The sequence below is a fragment of the Pinus tabuliformis genome, chromosome 8, assembly GCF_031772625.1.
Source record: "Pinus tabuliformis cultivar Carrire ecotype Pingquan chromosome 8, CPIR1, whole genome shotgun sequence".
Taxonomy (NCBI): domain Eukaryota; kingdom Viridiplantae; phylum Streptophyta; class Pinopsida; order Pinales; family Pinaceae; genus Pinus; species Pinus tabuliformis.
The window spans coordinates 586,907,621-586,928,086 of NC_142294.1; positions in this window are offsets into that span (position 1 = coordinate 586,907,621).

Here is a 20,466-nt window from a genome sequence, read left to right on the forward strand (position 1 = left end):
CTCTGAGCACCTGTACCATCCTCTGAGTGAGTTGCCATCAAGGACAACACTTGAATCATAATGCCAACAATCTCCCCCTTTGGACTTGATGGCAACCACCACACCAAGTTACTCTCCCCCTTTGACATCAAGGGCAAAGGGCTGTGCTCCCCCTGAGGACATGCTGATACCTCTGCTTGGCTGTGCTGACTCGTGCTCCCCCTGACAGTAGGCCAGATCTGAAAAAGATGTTCTTCAACAAGAACCAAGACTTATACACCATAAGGGACCTTCCTATCACCAAAAGACTCAATACATACATCCATACTCCCTACCAAGAGGGGACATATCAGAAACAACCAATTATATTACAGCATTCATCCCAGGCATAGTGGGGAAACCAACATAGGCCGTTACATGACCTTGACATCATAAAAGAGATATGACAAGAGAGATACATGACATAGAGACAATAGATCTAGACCAAGACTTAGGAAAGACACCAGCAGCATCTGATAAACATCTTGTTAGATCAGCAACCAGAATTTCTTTCTGAGCTCCTTCTCCTGAAACCAACAACCAAAACATCTGAATGCCAACAATGCTTTATGAGACTTTTGAGCTGCTCCCCCTGAACCTGTGCCTGTTGCACTCCCTGAAACTGTGCCTGAAGAATTCTGACATTCCTATTGCTGTTCAGAACTTCAGAACTGTTCAGAACTTCATATACGCATTTTATCCTGTATAAAACAGCGTATGTACGCAGATGTTCTTTCTGCAACAAGCGTCCAGCATACACGCGACTTACCCAGCATGAATCCGCGTGTATACGCTCATATCCCTTCCGTAACCTGCGTATACCAACTTTTCTGTAGAACAAACAAACTTCAACAACAGGATGAAGCATCAACTACTCCCAGCTTTTGTCTGAGATATTCAAAAGTTTCCCTGGGCAGTGGTTTTGTGAGAATATCAGCAACTTGCTCCTTAGAAGGAACATACTCCAACTTGACCTTCTGCTCAAGCACTTGTTCCCGAAGAAAATGGTACTTGATTGGTATGTGCTTGGTCTTTGAGTGCATGACAGGATTCTTTGAAATGCTGATTGCACTTGTATTATCACATAAGATAGAGACAGGTGGAGTGCAAGTGATTTGAAAGTCCTGCAAGGTCTGCATCATCCAAAGAAGTTGTGTGCAACAAGATGCTGCAGCCACATATTCTGCTTCAGTTGTAGATAAGGCAATCGAACTTTGTTTCTTGCTGAACCAAGATACTAATCTGGAACCCATGAAGAAAGCACCTCCACTTGTGCTTTTCCTATCATCCACACTTCCAGCCCAATCTGCATCTGTGTAAGCATGAAGAGTGAGATTAGTATTTCTAGGATACCATAAGCCATAGTTTTGGGTCCCTTGAAGATATTTGAAGATTCTTTTGACTGCCTGAAGATGAGTTTCCTTTGGGTTGGCTTGAAATCTTCCAACCATTCCTACTGCATGTGTAATATCTGGTCGAGTACCTGTCAAATAAAGCAAACTCCCAATCATGGATCTATAAGTGGGTTGGTGAACTGCTGCTGATTCATCATTTGCACTGAGGCTGCATCCTGTAACCATGGGTGTACATACTGGCTTTGACTCTTCCATGCCATACTTCTTCAAGATCTGCTTGAGGTATTTGGTTTGAGACAAGAAGATACCTCCTTCATTTTGTTGGATTTGCAATCCAAGAAAATATGTCAATTCTCCAAGAAGTGACATTTCGAATTCTTTCTGCATAACCAAGGCAAAGTTTTGACTCATGGTCTCTTCATTGCTGCCAAAAATAATATCATCTACATAAACAACAAGAATTAGCAATTTGTTATTTTCAACTTTTATATAGAGATTGCTATCTGCTGATCCTTTTGAAAAGCCTTGTTGGTGAAGATATTTGTCCAACCGATAGTACCAAGCCCTTGGAGCTTGTTTGAGCCCATAGAGTGCCTTTTTCAATCTGCATACAAGGTTTGGATCATTTCCAAGAATGAACCCATCTGGCTGCTCAATATATACTTCTTCTTCTAAGTCTCCATTCAGGAAGGCTGATTTCACGTCCATTTGAAATACCTTGAAGTTTTGAAAGCTTGAGAGAGCAAGGAACATTCGGATGGCCTCTAGTCTTGCCACAGGAGCAAAGGTCTCTTCAAAATCTATTCCTTCTTGCTGTGCATACCCTTTACAAACAAGTCTGGCCTTGTTTCTAATTACTTCTCCATTTTCATTTAACTTATTCTTGAAGACCCATTTTGTTCCTATTACATTCTTATCTTTTGGTCTAGGAACTAATTCCCAAGTGTTGTTCCTTTCGATTTGCTCAAGTTCTTCATCCATTGCTTTGACCCAACATTCATCTTTGCATGCTTCTTTCACATTTTGTGGTTCAATGGAGGAGAGTAGAGCCAAGTAGCTTGAAGCTTCTGCAAGTGTCCTTCTTGTTTGTACTCCTGCTTCTTTCTGCCCCACAATCTGAGTTTCTGGATGATTCTTTTGGACATATCTGGATGGAGTCTTCTCTTCTATTCTTGTCTGCTCCTCTGGTTCTTCTTGAGATTCTTCTTCTTCTTGAGGTTCTTCTTCTTCATCATTTCGCCTTTGAGAGTAACCTTCATCTTCTTCAATGTCTTCATGATGAACTTGCCTAGGAATATATCCCTTCTCATCAACCACTATATCAATACTGTCAACAATTCTGCCAAGTCTTTTATTGTAGCACTTGTATGCTTTGCTATGTGGAGAATAACCAAGAAGAATGCCCTCATCTGCTCTAGGTTCAAGTTTGCCAAGTTGCTCATCAGTATTCTTAATATAACATTTGCTCCCAAAGATTTTGAAATGCTTCACGGAAGGAGTTTTACCACTCCAAAGCTCATGAGGTGTTTGAGTGCTGTTTACTCGGACATTTGTTTTGTTAAGAATGATAACAGCAGCATGTGCAGCTTCACCCCAGAAGGTTGCAGGAGTACCTGATTCATCGAGCATAGCACGAGCCATTTGTTGGATAGTTCTGTTCATTCTTTCCACAACCCCATTTTGCTGAGGAGTTCTAGCTGTAGAGAATTCTCTTCTTATCCCATGTTCATCGCAGAAATCGAAAAATTCATTTGATGTGAACTCCCCACCTCTGTCAGATCTGAGGCACTTAATTTTGTGTCCTGATTCATTTTCAGCCAATGCTTTGAAGGATTTGAATTTTTCGAATGCTTCATCTTTGTGCTTCATAAGCCCTAACCAAACAAACCTTGAGAAATCATCAATGAATAATATCAGATATTCTTCTCCTCGAGGTGTCCTTTTCCTAAATGGACCACATACATCTGTATGGACTAGCTCAAGAGGCAAGCTAGCTGATCCTTCCTTTTCTGGAAAGTTAGTTCTGGTTTGCTTTCCAAACTGACAAGATTTGCATATAGTGTTGTCTGGAATTTTGATATCTGGAAGATCGCGAACTGCCTGATATTTGCATGCTTTTCTTATTTGTGAGAAGCTTAGATGTCCCAACCTTCGATGCCATAGCCAGTGCTCTTCATCCTTGCTAAGATAGCATTGTTGTTGTCCTTCTTCAAATATGTACAGATTATTTGGAGTTCTTTTGCCTTTGAGAACTGTTTTACCTGTATCAAGATCACGAACAAGACATCCATTCGATCTGAAAATAACCTCGGTTTTTTGATCACACATCTGACTGACACTTAGAAGATTATGCTTCAATCCATCAACATACAAAACATTTCCAGCCTTGACCTTTTCTTTCAAAGGAGCAATACCTTTTCCTTTTATAGTTGCAGGAGTATCATTTCCAAAAGAAACTTTCTTTCCCTTTTCTAAAGTAGAATAAGATTCAAGTTTTTCTTTATCACCTGTCATATGTTTCGAACATCCACTGTCAATGTACCATAGATTTTCCTGTCCTTCTGCATAAAACGCTATCCCACATCTTTCTGTCTGAGGTTCTTTTATTCTCCATTTTTTGGTGCTCGTGGCTTGTTCCTTTTTCTCCTGAAACCTGCTCCTGCATTCAGATTCTTTATGACCAAAATTATTGCAAATAGAACATTCAACTTCATTTTCAAGAATCGAAAAGTTGTTATAGGTCCTCTTTGTAATCCCTGTCATACTTCTTTGTTTTTGAGCTTCCCTAGTCATGATTGTTTTATATGCAACACATTGAGCTGCTTTGTGACCAAAGTTATGGCAAGAAAAGCATTGTCCATTGAAGAAGCTTCTGCGGTTATTGAATCTACCAGCCAACTGATTGTAATTTCTATTTTCATCTATTCTTGTGCCAAACTGAGAAGATTTTACCTGTGGTTGGTTGTAGCTTTTGTTCACCCTTAAGAAGGATTGTCCCTGATAGTTTCTGTTTGTAATTCGTCCCTGCTTTACCTGATTATCTTCATTGTTCTTCTGCTCATTTCTTCTTGCTGCATCAAGATAACTCTTTGAGGTGGATGCTTGAGAGGTTTCTCCATTATAGCCCAAACCTGTCTTGTTTAGAGGAGACCGCTGCACATTGATAATCTCATCCAAAGTTTCAGATCCTTTGACAAACTTAAGATTAATAGCTTTTGTTTTCTCAATTTCTTTTCTGAGACCAACAATTTCACCTTCTAGTTTTTCAAGGTGTTTTTCCTTTTCATCAATTTGGAATTGCAAAGTATCAATGATCACACTCTTTTCTTCTATGCATCTCTTGAGTCTAGTGATTTCATTATAGAGATTATCCACATCTACAGCATCCTCATAATCATCATCTTCAAATGCCATTAATAGCTTATATTTATTACCTTGTTCATCTTCATCACTGTTTGATAAGCCATCACTATCTTCATGGGTGTAGTAGCTTTTCTTATTTGCACTTTGTTTCTTATTCCATCTAGCAGGTTCTTTTCCTTTATCCTTATTAGGACATTTTGCAGCATAATGACCTACTCTTCCACAAGCAAAGCATTTGAAAGGTAGCTTACCTCTGAACCTTCCAGCACCCCTTTGAAGATTTCTGACAAAATTTGATTCTTCTTCCTCTTCTTCTGGAACATGGCTTGCTTCATAGTAATCTTCTTTTCTTGATGCCTTAAAAGCAGCTTCCCTTCTGTCTGATGGACCTCCCTTTCTCATTTCATAAGCAGTTAGAATTCCATGTAGCTGAGACATAGTGAGAACTTTGAGATTTTCCTTTTCTTCTATTGCAGATACTTTGGATTCAAACTTGGGGGATAATGATCTTAGAATCTTTTGAACTACTATAGTCTCTTTTATTTCTTCACCCAAATTTTTCATACAATTAACAATCTCATCTACCCGAAGAAAATAATTAGCCACACTTTCATCATTATACATCTTGAGGGTCTCATATTGAATCCTGAGAGTTTGAAGTTTAGCTTGCTTTACATGTTCATCTCCTTCATAGCTAGTGATCATTTTGTCCCATATCTCTTTTGCTGATTTGAAGTGCATGACCTTCATGAATTCTGTTTGAGATATACTTCCTAATAGAGTACTGACTGCTTTTGCATTTGTTTCATATGCCTTTTTCTCAGCTGGATCTGTAGGAGTAGCTGAAGGAAAAGCATAGCCTGTTTCTACAATGTCCCAAACTTCTGTACCAAGATATTGAAGATATGCAGTAACTCTTACCTTCCAATAATTGAAATTTGTTCCATCAAAAACCGGTGGCCTGATTGATGCTTCTTTCTCGTAATTGCTCATGATGAATGATCTTCCTTCAAGCGATCAAGCTTCTCTGAAGGACCTGCTCTGATACCAATTGTTGGAAATAATACTGAGAGGGGGGGTGAATCAGTATTATCAGATTAATCAAACTTTTCAAATGCTCAGAAACATATACGCTACTTCAGTTAAGTGAACCAGCGTGTACACGCTACTGTGACGAAGTAAAACAGCGTATAAGAAGAAAACTCACAATTTAGTTAGCTTATTCTTCAATTAAGTGCATCAGGACATTATTCACCACATTAACAGTAAACATGTGCAGTATAACAGAACAGATAAAAAGCCACACACATGAACACCAAGATATAAGGTGGAAACCCAATGTGGGTGAAAACCACCTGCTGCAAGTTGTCTCTATCTTTCTTTAATATGAAACTTCAGTTTACAATCTTTTGTACTGGTGCAGCCTTATACCAGTACGCAGGCTACAACCTGCAGAAGGCTACAACCTTCTCTCGTTCTCCAAACTTCCTTGGAAGGGAGCTCCAACCCCCTTTGCTCTTGTACTAGCCAAGATACTAGTACGTAGGTGCTGACCTACAATCTTCCTTCTTTCAGATATCACTTTTCATACATTTTCAGACTTGGATATTCCTGAAGCACAACATTACAATCTGAAGACCACAAATCATTCAATTTCCACAACATATCATTGAAGCATAAAACAACCAAACTTTGAATCACTGAACCACTGAACCCTGTCAATCACCAGTTACCAGAACATAGAGCAGACTACAGAACTCTGCAATAACAGTCAGACCCCACTGTAAACCCAAAATCAAGCTTCAAAAGATATACGCTACTTCAATGAGCAAAACCCGCGTATACACGCTCTTTTACCGAAGCCAACCTGCGTACAGATCTAAAAATAAACTTTCTCAATTTGCAGCTGTACCAGACATTAGTTAGATCCAAAACGTAACATTGCGACAATATGCAGATCTAGAAATACGCATAATCAACCATATCATGATAGTGCATTTCAAACCATTAGATCCCGATCTATCCTTAGATCTAGTCTTCCATCAACCGATGTGATCTCTCCTTGGCTTAGATCAAGCAACCCAGAACCTGCATATCAGATCTCTTTCTCTCTTAGATATTCAAGCCTTGTCGAAAGATGATTTTGCCTAATGATCTTCTTCTCCTTATATAGTCTTAGGCCTAGCTCAATACCAAGAGCCAAAACCATAGTAACACAATACCATCAACTTCAAAACTAGGGATCGACACGCCCGTCGAGACATAATGGTCCGAAATCATAGGCACAACTTCCAAGGACTAACCACCATGGACCAAAGGAACCTTTCCACATACACGCGCTTTTTATGAATCTAACTAGCGTGTACACGCGACTTGGGCTTAACGAAACGGCGTGTATGAGCTTCCTTGGCATGCTGTACTGAGATCTGTCTTCTGATTAAGTTGCCATCACCTGTACCAACCTCTGAGCACCTGTACCATCCTCTGAGTGAGTTGCCATGAAGGACAACACTTGAATCATAATGCCAACACAGGGTGCTGAGGAAATTCTCTGCAAATGCTTATGAGATTGAATTACCACCTGGTTTGGGAATATCACCAATTTTTAATGTTGCGGACTTGTACAAGTATGAGAATGAAGCTACAGATGATAGAGCACAGGAACAAGAGACTCCAGAGATTGAATGGGTAAAACAGTTACCCACAGCTAAGGATTTACAACCAGAAAGAATTCTAGATAAGAAAGTGTACAAAAAGATAAGGGGACGAGAATATTTCCAGTATCTGATGAAATGGAAGGGACATCCGATCGCTGAAGCTACTTGGATTACAGAAGACATTCTACAGAAATTGGGAAAATCTGTAGATGAGCTCATGGACAGGAGCCCATGAAGAATTTTGTCCTCAGGAGTCTGATGCGGGAGCATGTGACTCAGAGGGAAAAAATCTTCCAAATTATTCCAAAAATAAAAAAAAAATCTACAGGCAAGGGAGTGGGATCCTTTAGCCTGCAATTTCTATGCTTTCTTAGTTTAAAATAGAATAAATCCTAGCAATAAATCATGTATTGTGATAAAGCTTTCAAGCTTTAAATCATTCTAAAAAACATGCTTTTCTTTGTATTGGATAAGGACCGAGAGGGCCTATCCTTAGATAAAAAAAAAAAAAAAAAAAAAAAAAAGCCAGAAAATCTCTCAAAGTGAGAGAGGAGAGGGGCGAGTGCCATAGTATTATTTTGGGGAAATTTGTTCTCTCGGTTTGGGGCTGATAAAACGACTTTGTATATGCATGTGGAGGTTGTTGTGTGGCGCTTTAAAAAAATATTGAATCGGTGTCTGAGTTTCCACATGCTGTAGTACTGTGTATTAAGCGTTGAAAGCACCTTCCTTTCATTTTGTTGAGTACAGGCTTGATTTTACAAATGCGCATATGTTTCTGTTTGTTCTAAGAATTCTTGCGACTTCCATTAAGTGGCTGTAGTGGATTTTGGAACTTTATAGCTGGAGTTCTTAACATATCGGTCTGAGGCTGTATTGACGTTGAAAGATTCGTTGAAACTGTTATTTATATGCTCAATTTACAAAGCCATTACTGTTATATATAATTTCGTCTGCGTAAGAGGTTTGGAATCGTGGGGATCGCTTGCTATAGTGGATATATGTGAGCTGGGACGTAAACGCTATATAACGTAGCGTATATATATATATATATATATATATATATATATATATATATATATATATATATATATATATATATATATATATATATATACATATATATATATATATATATATATATATATATATATATATATATATATATCCGCCAGTTGGACACTTCTTTTAAGCGCTCCCGGAAAGCCACTGTTTGTAATAAGCCTGATAGTGAGTTTTTCAAATAGGATGAAACATCAGTTTAATGACTGATGTGCCCAGAGCAGAAGCAGAAAGGGAGGTTGATCAAAATATTGAAGAGCTTGCCGGAAGATTAGGGAGATTGTCTCTAAAGCCTGCACCCTCACCATCACATGTGTACAATCATCACTAATATAAAAGTGATATTCTTTAATAACATATCGATTCTCACTTGTGATTTCTATATGATGAACATTTTGTTCTCTTGGGTCACAAGAATTATTAGACTTGGGGATAAAAGTAGGAAATTTTCAATTTAAACCAGACCATACCTATTGGGAACGTGGGGACTCCTCCACCAAAGTATGAGTATCCTTACCAAGAATGTGCCAACAAGCCTTAAAGAAACACGTTTTAAATCCATCTGGACCAAGCACCTTGTTATCAGGCATATCCCACACCACTTCCTCTGCCTCTTTATAGGAACTTTCTCTCATGAGGGCCTTATTGTGATCCAGTGTGATTAGTTGTGGAATGAAACTAGTCACTCAATTGATTGGCTTAGATCTGTCTTGGTATCCCTTCTACTAACAATTCCTAACAGAAGTCCACCAACTCTACTTCCATTTTTCTATAATCGATAACGAGATTCCAATCCCTATAAATTATGGATAATATTTGATTATGGTGTCTATGCTTTACCATTGAGTAGTGCGAAAACATAATATTTCATTATCCCTATCTTAACCACCGCATTCATGATTTTTGTCCCTAGAGAACTTCCTCTTACTTTTGTCAGGACTCTAATTCATATATAATTTTCCCTTCTTCCTGGTCTAGTGACTCTAATATACCTTCCAATATGATCATGCTCTATATTTCCTTAATATGAGCCTCCAAATTCTTCTTCTCCACTAGAATATTACCAAATACCTACTTCTTCTGAGACTTGATAATAAGATTTAGCTCCTTTAAATACCACCATCGGCCACCATTTCCTAGCACCACTATTCCATATTTTCTAGTAGGTCTTGTTTCTATTTCCAAATTCTCTGACACCATAAGGACCTATTCTTTGCAGCCATATTCAGGTCTATCTCTAGTCGAATTCGTGAGTGCTATGATCCTAAGAAAGGAAGGATAATTTCTTCGATGAACATGTCATGGACTAAGGAGTTTTCAGAAATGAGGAAGTTATATAGGTGCAAACCACCTAGTGTTCACCCCTCCTCCTATTATTCCATGCGTAGACACCATTCCTCATTTTAACCTTCATCATCATGAGGTCCTCAATGGTTTATTAGAAAATCCTTTCCAGCGGATCCAGTCACCCGTTTCCTTTCATTTTCTCCTCTAAATCTCTAATCAAATTAATGTTTCTACAAATTATCTAGCAACCATCCTGAAGTGATTCCTTGGTCCCTCTCAAATCTATTATAAATTTCTCATTTTGACCCTGCACTGAAGGGCCATACATTCTTCATAATATAACCCTTTCATGGGAGCCTAAGAAACAAAATAATCTTGAGAGAATGTTTGGCATTGTAAAAAAGTCTTGAAAGTTCATCCACCTAGGATCCCAGGTTAGTGCTAGCCCACCCACTACCCCTCTTGCATCTATTTGTGTCACTTCGCTCTTGCACCAACTTTTATCCATAATAACCTTCAAATTCTCTTCATAAACTTTTGTTTCTTACAACATCACTATATTTGGTTTCTATCGTTCAATATTATTTCTGAGATATCTTTGTTTTCCTTTAATATTTAACATGTGAATATTCCATGATACCAATTCATTTACAAGTTAAGAAATATTAGCGATAGTATTTCATGACTTGGTTCATTTGACCGAAGTTCAGTAGGTATTCCCTTGCATCCCTGAGTACTTCCTTAGATGTTTTTCACCCTTTATCTCCCCTTTTGATTATCATCAGATGATTTTGGGGAGAGGACTGTGATTCCTTGTCTTTCTCTGTACTGGGTAGTCGTAATTCTCCTTTCAGATTCATTTTGGTTTTAATCCATTGTCCAAAAAAATAGAGGAAGTGTTGAAGCTAATTCACATGGATTTCCTATGCTTTTTCTCGTGCCCATGTTCGGAAGAATTCCAACATGGTCCTCTCATACGGCGCCAATCTATTCTACTTATCCTATGCTTCCAATATTTGTCTAGTACATGTCCAAACTATTTTTAGTTGTTACGCAACCAACTCACAAATAGAAAGGTCAACAACTTAAAAACTATCCTCATCGAGGGGGAGAAATCATTTACATTACATAAATGAACAATTCTTTGATGATTCAAATGACAAAACCTCCTTTCCATATATAGGATTCTAAGGGGTCACAATATAATAAGATCCTACATTACAATAATAAGGTAAGGGCACAACAATAACAATAATGGTCTTCTATGGGGTACAATAATAACAATATGGGGACTATATGGGCATAATAATAACAATAAGGGGCTACACTAGTATTATAGGGACCTAAGCTGCCTCTCTCCTTCAAAAAAGTGGTGCCCTCAACATTTGAGTAATTATTGATGCTTTTGTATAAAATTCGCATCCTTCCATGTGGAGTCTTCAGCGAGTAATTTCTTCCACTTGATGAGATAACTTGAAGTTGATCGATTTCGTAGTTGTCGAGTTTTCGATTCCATGACTTACTCAGGTGCCAATATGATTTTTTCTTCATTGTCAAGTTATGGAAATATTGTTTGAACTGGGAGCTTGTCACCTATAACCTTATTTAAGCATGAAACATGGAAAACTAGGTGCACTTGGGAAGATGCAGGAAGTTCCAATTTGTATTCCATAGTACCAACATTTTACAACACCTTGTAAGGACCACAGTACTTTGGTGATAATTTATTATCCTTCTTAGCCTGATTGAGGGACATTTGTTTGTATGTTTGTAGCCGTAACAATACCCAGTCGCTTACATGAAAACTTCTTTCAATGCGATGTTGATCTTCCTGTTATTGCATTCGATTATGTGCCAAAGTGAGGTTATCCTTTAAGAGTTGGATAACTTGTTGTTGATGCTCGATGTGATCTTCCACTACTTGAACCTTAGAATTTTCTCTTAAATATGATGTGATGGAAGGTGGGTGATATCCATAAAGTGCCATAAATGGGGTCATTTTTGTTGCAGTATGGAAGGAATTGTTATACCACCATTCATCCAGAGGTAACAACTTGACGCATTGTGTTTGTTTATAGAATAGAAAGCAACTAAGATATCCTTCCAAACATTTATTCACTATCTCATTTTTCCCATCATATTGATGATGATAAGATGAGTTATGAGCTAAATGAGTACTCATACAAGAAAATAATTTCATCCAAAAATTTCTAGTGAAAATGAGATCTCTCTTGCTTACAATAACCTTTGGATTTCCATGTAGCTTTTGAATTGTTTCCATAAATATAGTAGTAACTATATTGGCCTTAAACAGATGAGATAATGCACAAAAGTGTGCATGCTTGGCAAGCCTATCAACCACCCCCATGATGACATGTTTTCCTTTGGAATTGGGTAAACTTGTGATAAAATCAATTGAAGCTTCCCCGCAACATTGAATTGGAATAGATAAAGGTTGTAACAAACACGAGGTCTTAATTGTAACAACTTTATTTTGTTGGAAAGCCAAACATTTTGCCACAAAATTTTGAATATCATATTTAAGGCCATCCCAAAAAAAATCCTTCTTGACCCTGTAGTAAGTTTTTAAAAATACTGAGTGCCCTCATAAGGGAGAGGTGTGCAATTCCAAAAGAATCTTTTGTTTGAGTTGGGAATTGTTACAAATATATAAGCAATCTTGGTACCATAATGAAATAGTTTTCTAGCTAAATGTATAATATGTACTAGGATCTTGTTTTAACTTTTGAATGAGTGTCCACACATGTTTGTCACTCTTTCATTCATCTCTTGCTTCAATTATCCAAACTGTTTGGATCATAGAAATGGAACAAAGCAATTCTTCCACATCCTCAACCTTTCTGGAGAGTGCATATGCAACAAAATTTTGCTTCCTTTTTTTGTAGACGATTTCAAAGTCATAACCCAACATATTTGTGACCTATTTTTTCATCTCTTCTGAAGATAATATTTTTTCCAAAAAGTATTTAAGACTATCATGATCTGGTTTTACTTTGAAATGTCTTCTGATTAGGTAAGGTCATGTTTCCTTCACATAAATATCTTTGTCTAAATATATTCCTTTGATTGGATGACATTTAAAAACAATGTTTCTTCCTTCTTCCATTAAAACAACACCAATTCCACTTTGTGAGGCATCACATTCCACAATAAAGGTTTTCGTGAATTCTGGTGTAGATAAGACCGGTGCTTGTCACATTTCCTCTTTAAGATGTTCAAAGGCCTTAGTCACTTCTGGAGTCCAAGAAAATGTATATTTATTCGGTAATGTTGTTAGAGGTGTTGCTATTTTCCCATAATCCTTAACAAACTTCGGATAATACGCTATGACCATAATAAATCCTCACAAACTATTTATGATGGTGGGGATTTTCCATTCCTTAATGGTTTTAATATTGTTAGGGTCTACCTTAGCACCATCATGAGATACAATATGACCCAGATATTCCACCTCCTATACTCTAAAGAAACGTTTGGAGGTTTTTGCATATAATTGTTTCTCCTCCAATAGTTTGAGCACCCTGTCAACATGTTGAACATGATCCTTCCAAGACTTGTTGTATAATTGTATATCATAAAAGAATATTGACAAAGATTTTCTAAAGGAAGGGTATGAAAATGGAATTGATCAAACCTTGAAATGTAGAAGGTGCATTGGTAAGGCCAAAAGGCTTGACCAAAATTTATAATGACCCTCATGTGTTCTGAATGTTGTTTTCATAATGTCTTTGGTCTTCATTCCAATTTGATGATATCGTGAATGAAGATCAAACTTGGTGAAGTAAATTGCTCCATGTAATTCATCCAACAATTCATCAATGACAGGAATGGAAAATTTATCTTCAATAGTGAGCTTGTTGAGCTCCCTATAATCCAGACACATTTTCCATGATCCATCCTTCTTATGAACCAATACTACTCGAGTAGAGAAAGAACTTTTACTAGGTTGAATTATGCCGGCCTCTAGCATTTCTACAACCATTCATTTTATTTCAGTCTTTTGGGCATAGCGATATCCATAAGGCATGATGTTTAGAGGAACAATTCTTGGAATCAAAAGAATAGCATGATAATGATAATTAATTGGTGGGAGGCCTTTGGGAGTCTCAAATACCTTGGAATGATTATCCAATACTTTTTGGAGATTTTGAGAAAGAGAAGATTTTGATGTTTTAACCTCTAGTGAGTAAAATTGTGTAATTATGCCCCATTTTTATTTCTTTAGAATATTTTTCATGCCATTAGAGCTGATTATCTTTCCTGGTTTCCCTTTGATACCCTTTACTTAAACTTTATTTCCCTCACAAAAACAAATCAAGAAAAGTTGTTGAAAATTAAAAGCTATTGTACCCAAAGATCGTAACCATCAAACTCTTAATACAACATCAGCACTACCCAATGGAATGGAAATCATTGGATTATTCAAAACATATTCCCCCATGGTTAGATTGATATTATGTCACTTTCTAGAACAATTTATACTTCCTCCATTTGCAACCATCACTTGGCACTCTAGTTCCATATATAGAAAGCAATCCAATTCCTTGGCTATCTTACAATGAATAAAATAATGGGTACTACCTGAATCAACCAACATTGTTACCTTTTTCTTCTTGATATGTCCTTCTTTCTTGAATGTTTTAGGAGTGGTAATTCCTGCCAATGCATTAGAAGATATGGGTGGATTCATTTGTTCTTTCTCTAGGGTTGGTTATGGGTGTATATCATCTTCTATTGAAGTTTCTTGTTCCTTTTCTTCCTCTTCTTCACAATCTATGTAAAATAATTTCTTCTTGGCACACTTATGACGTTTAGTGTATTTGTTATCACAACTATAACAAATCCCTTTTTCTTTTTTTCTTCCAATTGTTGTGTTGTCAACCTTGTAGGTTGTGGAAGTCTAGGAGTAGCAACACTTCCATCTTTATAATTGTGAGTGGTAGGCTTCCTTGTTGCCATAATTTTTCTTTCTATTTTTCTTTCCAACTTGAACGCCTTCTCCAATGAATCAGGTTCGCAAAGGCAAATATCATGTTGGATATTGTCCTTTAAAGTCCCTATGAAAACATCAATATTATGCTCCTCTAGAATATCATTTACCATTATATTTAATTTTTGGAAGTCCTCAATGTTCTTTGCCATTGAACCCTTTTGTTTGAGATTTATCAATTGGCTAAAGAAGGTTTTACTCTTTGTATCCTTATAATGTTCTATCATTTCCTCCATAAACATTGACCAAGTGAAACGTTGTTTATGATAACAAAGCCATCTATATCATACAAATTGATTGAGCTATATATATAAAATTTCAATGTGTACCTTTTGTGTGTGTTGTACTTTATGGAGATCAAAATATTTCTCCATATGTAGTATCCATGTTACCCGATCCTTGTCATAAAACTTCCCAATGTCGATCTTTGGAATATGGTGGATCTTCAATCCAATGTTAGAGTCTATGAAATCATGATTAACATTTATTTTGATCTCATCATGAGTTTCATGTACTACCTTTTCACCATTAGGAAGCATTTCATGTAGTAACATTGCCAAAACTTCCATGTCTGCTTTTAAAATAGTCTTCAAATCTTCCATGTTTCCTTTCATTTTTTCTTATATACCATCCACCTTGGCTTTCAGTTAAATTTTTGTTACTTTTTATGAGAGTGATTTTTTTTGCATTTGATCTGGCAATTTTGATATATCATACTGCATTTCTTCCTCTTCTTCATGTGTCATAGAATATCTTTGTTGTTTCTTACTAGGTGTGTCCATTTTTCTATTTCAAGGAATTTTGAAATCAAACAATCATATATATGCTTCACTATGCACTTTGAATCACTTCAAACTGATTTTTCAAACAAACATTATGCAAAATTTAAAAAATACACACCTTTTTCTTGATTTTTAGGAGCTAGATATCGAACTTGTTGTATCTCTGTAATTACAAATCTCCAAGATCTAAAATTCCATCTTATTATATCCCTATGTTTTCTTTCAAACCTAAAAAGTAATACCAATATTTGTTTCTTCAAGAAATATTTATGCCCAATCGCCCACAATGACCAAAGTATAGAATGGTTCAGTAGATCAAACTTGTACGAAGTACCACGTGTAAGTGTTTCAACCTTCATCCCTGAACATGATATCCAAAAACCTATAGTCCGACCTATTTCTTTCTATTTTTATGAAATTCATATCCAATACTCAGAGAGAAAGTTATGATGATTTTCCCTAAGGTCACCCATTTGAGATGGAATTTTGGATCCTGCAAAAACTGTAACTTCCTTGGATCATATCTCCAAAAATTTAGCGAGACAAAATACAAAATTTGTACACCATTTTCATCAAGATTTCAGCTTCATGTGGTTGAAATTTCAGCTTTTGAAGCTTCATATAAGAAATATTATAGTGAAAATTCCACGATGACCTGTTTGAAGTAGCGAAACCCAAGAATCCAAAGCTTTGATACCAAATGTTATGCAACCAACTCACAAATAGATAGATCAATGACTTTAAAATTATCCTTTTAGAGGGGGAAACCTCTTTTACATTACATAAATCAATAATTATTGCATGATTAAAATGAAAAAACCTCCTTTCGATATATAAGAGTCTAATGGGTCACAATATAATCAGAGCCTACATAACAATAATAATTTAAGGGCACAACAATAACAATAAGGGGCTACATTAGTATTACATGGACCTAACATTAGGTATTAAGCCTCCTCTGTGTCCTCTAAGTATTTTATTTCGGAATTTTCCCTTTCTACTATAGTTGTGGTTTGCTCTTTTATTTCCATAGTCATAATAACTTACTTCTTGGCTTGGAGCAGTAGCTCCCTTTGATTTTCCAATTGATCTAGGACTGTGGTTTGCTCTGCATAGGCTAGGAAACTTGATTTATTGTGGTTTTTTGCTTCTTCTATCCCATCGACTATAATCCATCTTGATCATCTTATTCTTTATTCTATTGGGTCTCAGCTAGAGTGAGGGGGAAGTCCCTTACCAAGTGCCCATGTTCATGACACTACCAACATTTAAACGACACATGTTCATTGTCAACCAATTGTAGCTATACTAAATCCTGTTATTCTAGTTTAATGCATTTTCGGAGGGGTTGTGATATGTTCATATAGACATCGATCCGGGTGTAGGAGCCTTGACTTCTCTTTTTGGTGATTTCTGATATCTTCACAAAGGTGCTAATCACATTTCCTATTCCTTACAGGATAACTAGTTCCAAAAATTCCTTAGGCATGGAGAAGACTCTTACCCGAACTAATGATACTAGGAATTTTTATTTCTCAAGATTATAACACTCGTCCAAAAATATAATTAAAAGACCATTTTTATTCATAAAGTATAGGCCGCTCTCAAAAGTCCTTTCATTATTATCTAGATCTACACATATGACCATGAAAATTCATTTGGCTCTCAACCTTTGTTCCATTGTTCCCTTAGGCTTCCATTAAAGCTAGATTCATTTCACGATGTCCTATTCTTTTGGCCATATGCCTATGAACTTGCAAATCAGGTCATGATTCTCCATGAGCTATTGTGTTTTCTCCAACCAGTTATTAGGTATCATAAATTTAGGGTTAGATGATTCCTTTGGTAGGATATCCTCCTTTACTTTGGATTGACATTGGGCCCCTAATATGAGGCTTTTCTCCACGACCTTTTTTCTGAATGAAGAACCTCCAATCCCCACCACCAGTGACTGGGAATACATAAATACATTATGGTAAGAGGGGGTTTCACCCCTCCTCAAGGGGTTGTTCAATAGGCCACTCTAGATTCAATGATTTATGAGATCAAACCGTGCTCGTGATGAACCTAATATCAATTTGTGACTACAATCTTCGGTAGATTGTTGTAAGTATCACCTAAACCCTAGTAGAGTGCTTTGTGGCATCTGATGTTCGAAATCACCATGAAGGTAACATTTAAAAATTCATAGTAACATTAATCTTAATTTGTAGTTACTACTCACATTTTATACATACTTCATATCTTTTTTTATATGCTTAGTTAGTTATACAATATTATATATATGAATGTGAATCATTATTATTTAAACTCGTTTTAATTTGACAGGTCTATTATATCTTTTACAAAATTAAAATACAATGAATGAATTGAATTGAATCCATTTATTAAGTTTATTATTTTTTGTTACTTCTTAACTGAATTTAAATTATGTTTTTTTTAATTCGCACTAATAGCTCTCTCATACAAATATAAATGATTTATCACCACAATAATAACATTTCTCTCTTCAAATATGCAAATAATTCATAAATATTAATAAAAATACAATAATTTAAATAAAACTTTTCATCAAATAAATAATTAAAATAAGTTATGTAAATCACTCGTAAATATTGTTGCAGGAAAAGAATAAATTAAATAAAAACATACACATAATGGGTTCACATAATAAACTATGCACACTATGAAAAAACCATATGAAGATACTCTTCCATTACCATATAAATCATTCACTCCAACTGTGTGATAATATCTCTAATGAGTATCTCTGTCATGTGTCGACGAACTCACATGTCTCACTAATATAACATGCATTTGTGTCTATTATTTAAATGAATTATTAAAATGAATTATTAGTATAATTAGTATAATTAGAATAACTACAATAATAAGCTTCAATGATTATTTATTTCTATTGCTACACCAAAAGGCATTTTCTTCTAAGGGATTGAGGTGAGCAAACATTGTTCATCCCGAGGCTTTTATTTCCATCCAACTGAAACGTGGAAGATTGTTGTTCAAAGTCACGTGGAGATATTTTGTCACATCATAGCCATAGTAAGACATCCTTATGAATTGGAAGAGTTGCCTATGATTATATTTACATCCACCACAATACTTAGAAAATTTGAAATTATCATAATAGACCTGGTCAAGTTCACCATACCATAATAAATCATTTCCCAATATGTTGTCCATGGGATCAAGTAGTCCTTCCAAATTGTTCACACCATGACGCTCCTCAAGAAATTTGACTCTATTTTATTAAGGATGTCGAGCATTGTCGGTAGGGAGTCAATTTGCACATATGCGCTTGTGATAAGCAGCACCCATTTTTTGACGAAGGTTATAGGACGGATGCAATTAAAGGGTTTCTTGTATGAATTATTCCATTACTGATCCTCCAACATTAATTCTCACAATTGCGACATAGAGAGAATTGGAGAATTGTTAAACAAGGGTAACACTCGAAAAGAGTAAAGGGAAATAGGGCTTTAGCATGGCTTGGGAATTTGTGACTTCCTTTTAAGAAAAAGACTAATTTCTAATTATGGCGATTAAAGTGCAGAAAAAAAATGAAGCAATGGGTATACTAGGTGTAGCATTACAGATATGTGCAGCGATAGGTCGACTTGGAGTAGTTTCAAAGAGTTGTGAAACAATGGGTTAACTTGGAGTTAGGCTATTGGAAAAGAATTATTTATAGTTGTAGAGAGGCATATGAGCACATGTGAATTGAATTGCAATGGAAGTGTTCCACATTGTTACGCGGTAGAGAAAAACATGGATGAGAGACTAAACGAGTGATAACGCTCAATTAATGTCAATTTTAGCAACTGGATCATTCAGTCAATAAAATACAAAATGAGTAATCACCCACGAGAAAATGTTATAGAAATGAACTCCTGGAGAAGTATATTGATGTTGTAATGAATATTTTTAGCAAGTTGACATTTAATGTTCCTTCGCTTCCCAAGGCTGGAAAGAAGATGGAAAATATTGATGCAACGTCCTCTGATTTACCAAGGCAAGGGCTATGTCTTGGAGTTGTTTCACCTACCTCAACAATTCGCGCAAAAAAAGTTCAATGTACAAAATTGTTTTTCCAAATGGTCCGATGGTTAAAAAAAATCTATCCGTCATCCACGTCGCATGTGTTTGGCATGTCCTCAAATTTTGAAATATTCATAAAACAATCTAAAATTCGGTAGAGCTCACTGATCAAAGTTTTCATAAAATCAAAATTCGATAGAGTTATTCGAAATTTTCAGAGAAAGAGAACTAAAATTTGATCTGAGAGCTAGGGCGTCAAACATGTTTTGTTCAGTGTGCGCTGGGAGAAGTAAAATGTGAACTTTGAGATGTTTGGATATGAACCACCGATAGCCTGGATGAAAAATATCTTTAACTAGGTGAGATGCAAGACTGCAGTGAAGAATTCATTCTGGAATATGGAGCGGTTCAAAGATCTATGATGGAATTTTATGAGAATCCCCATCTATCACAAACACTATATATATATATATATGTATATTCCATTTCGATCAATACTCACCATATTGCCCTCGATAACGTATCTATTTGGTGAAAGGACATCGAAATGAATATAATAACATGGCCTAACAAGAAAAGATTTTACTACTTATATTATCTTCAGTAAAATAAGGAGGAATTTATTGTAGTGTAACACTCCAATCTAAAAATCCAAGTAATAAAGTTACTGAAGGAAAAATAAGACAAATGTCATGGGACACTTATTCAAAGCTGAATGCTGGAAAAAACATCCTAGCGGGTGTTCATTTGGTTTAATATGGGAAAGGGAATGGAAAAGACATTGAAAAGGGAAGAGGCATTAATTGACATTTTATTTATGAAAATAAAGAAAATTAGGAGAAAATGAAGGTGAGAAGTCATAGGTTGCATGTGAA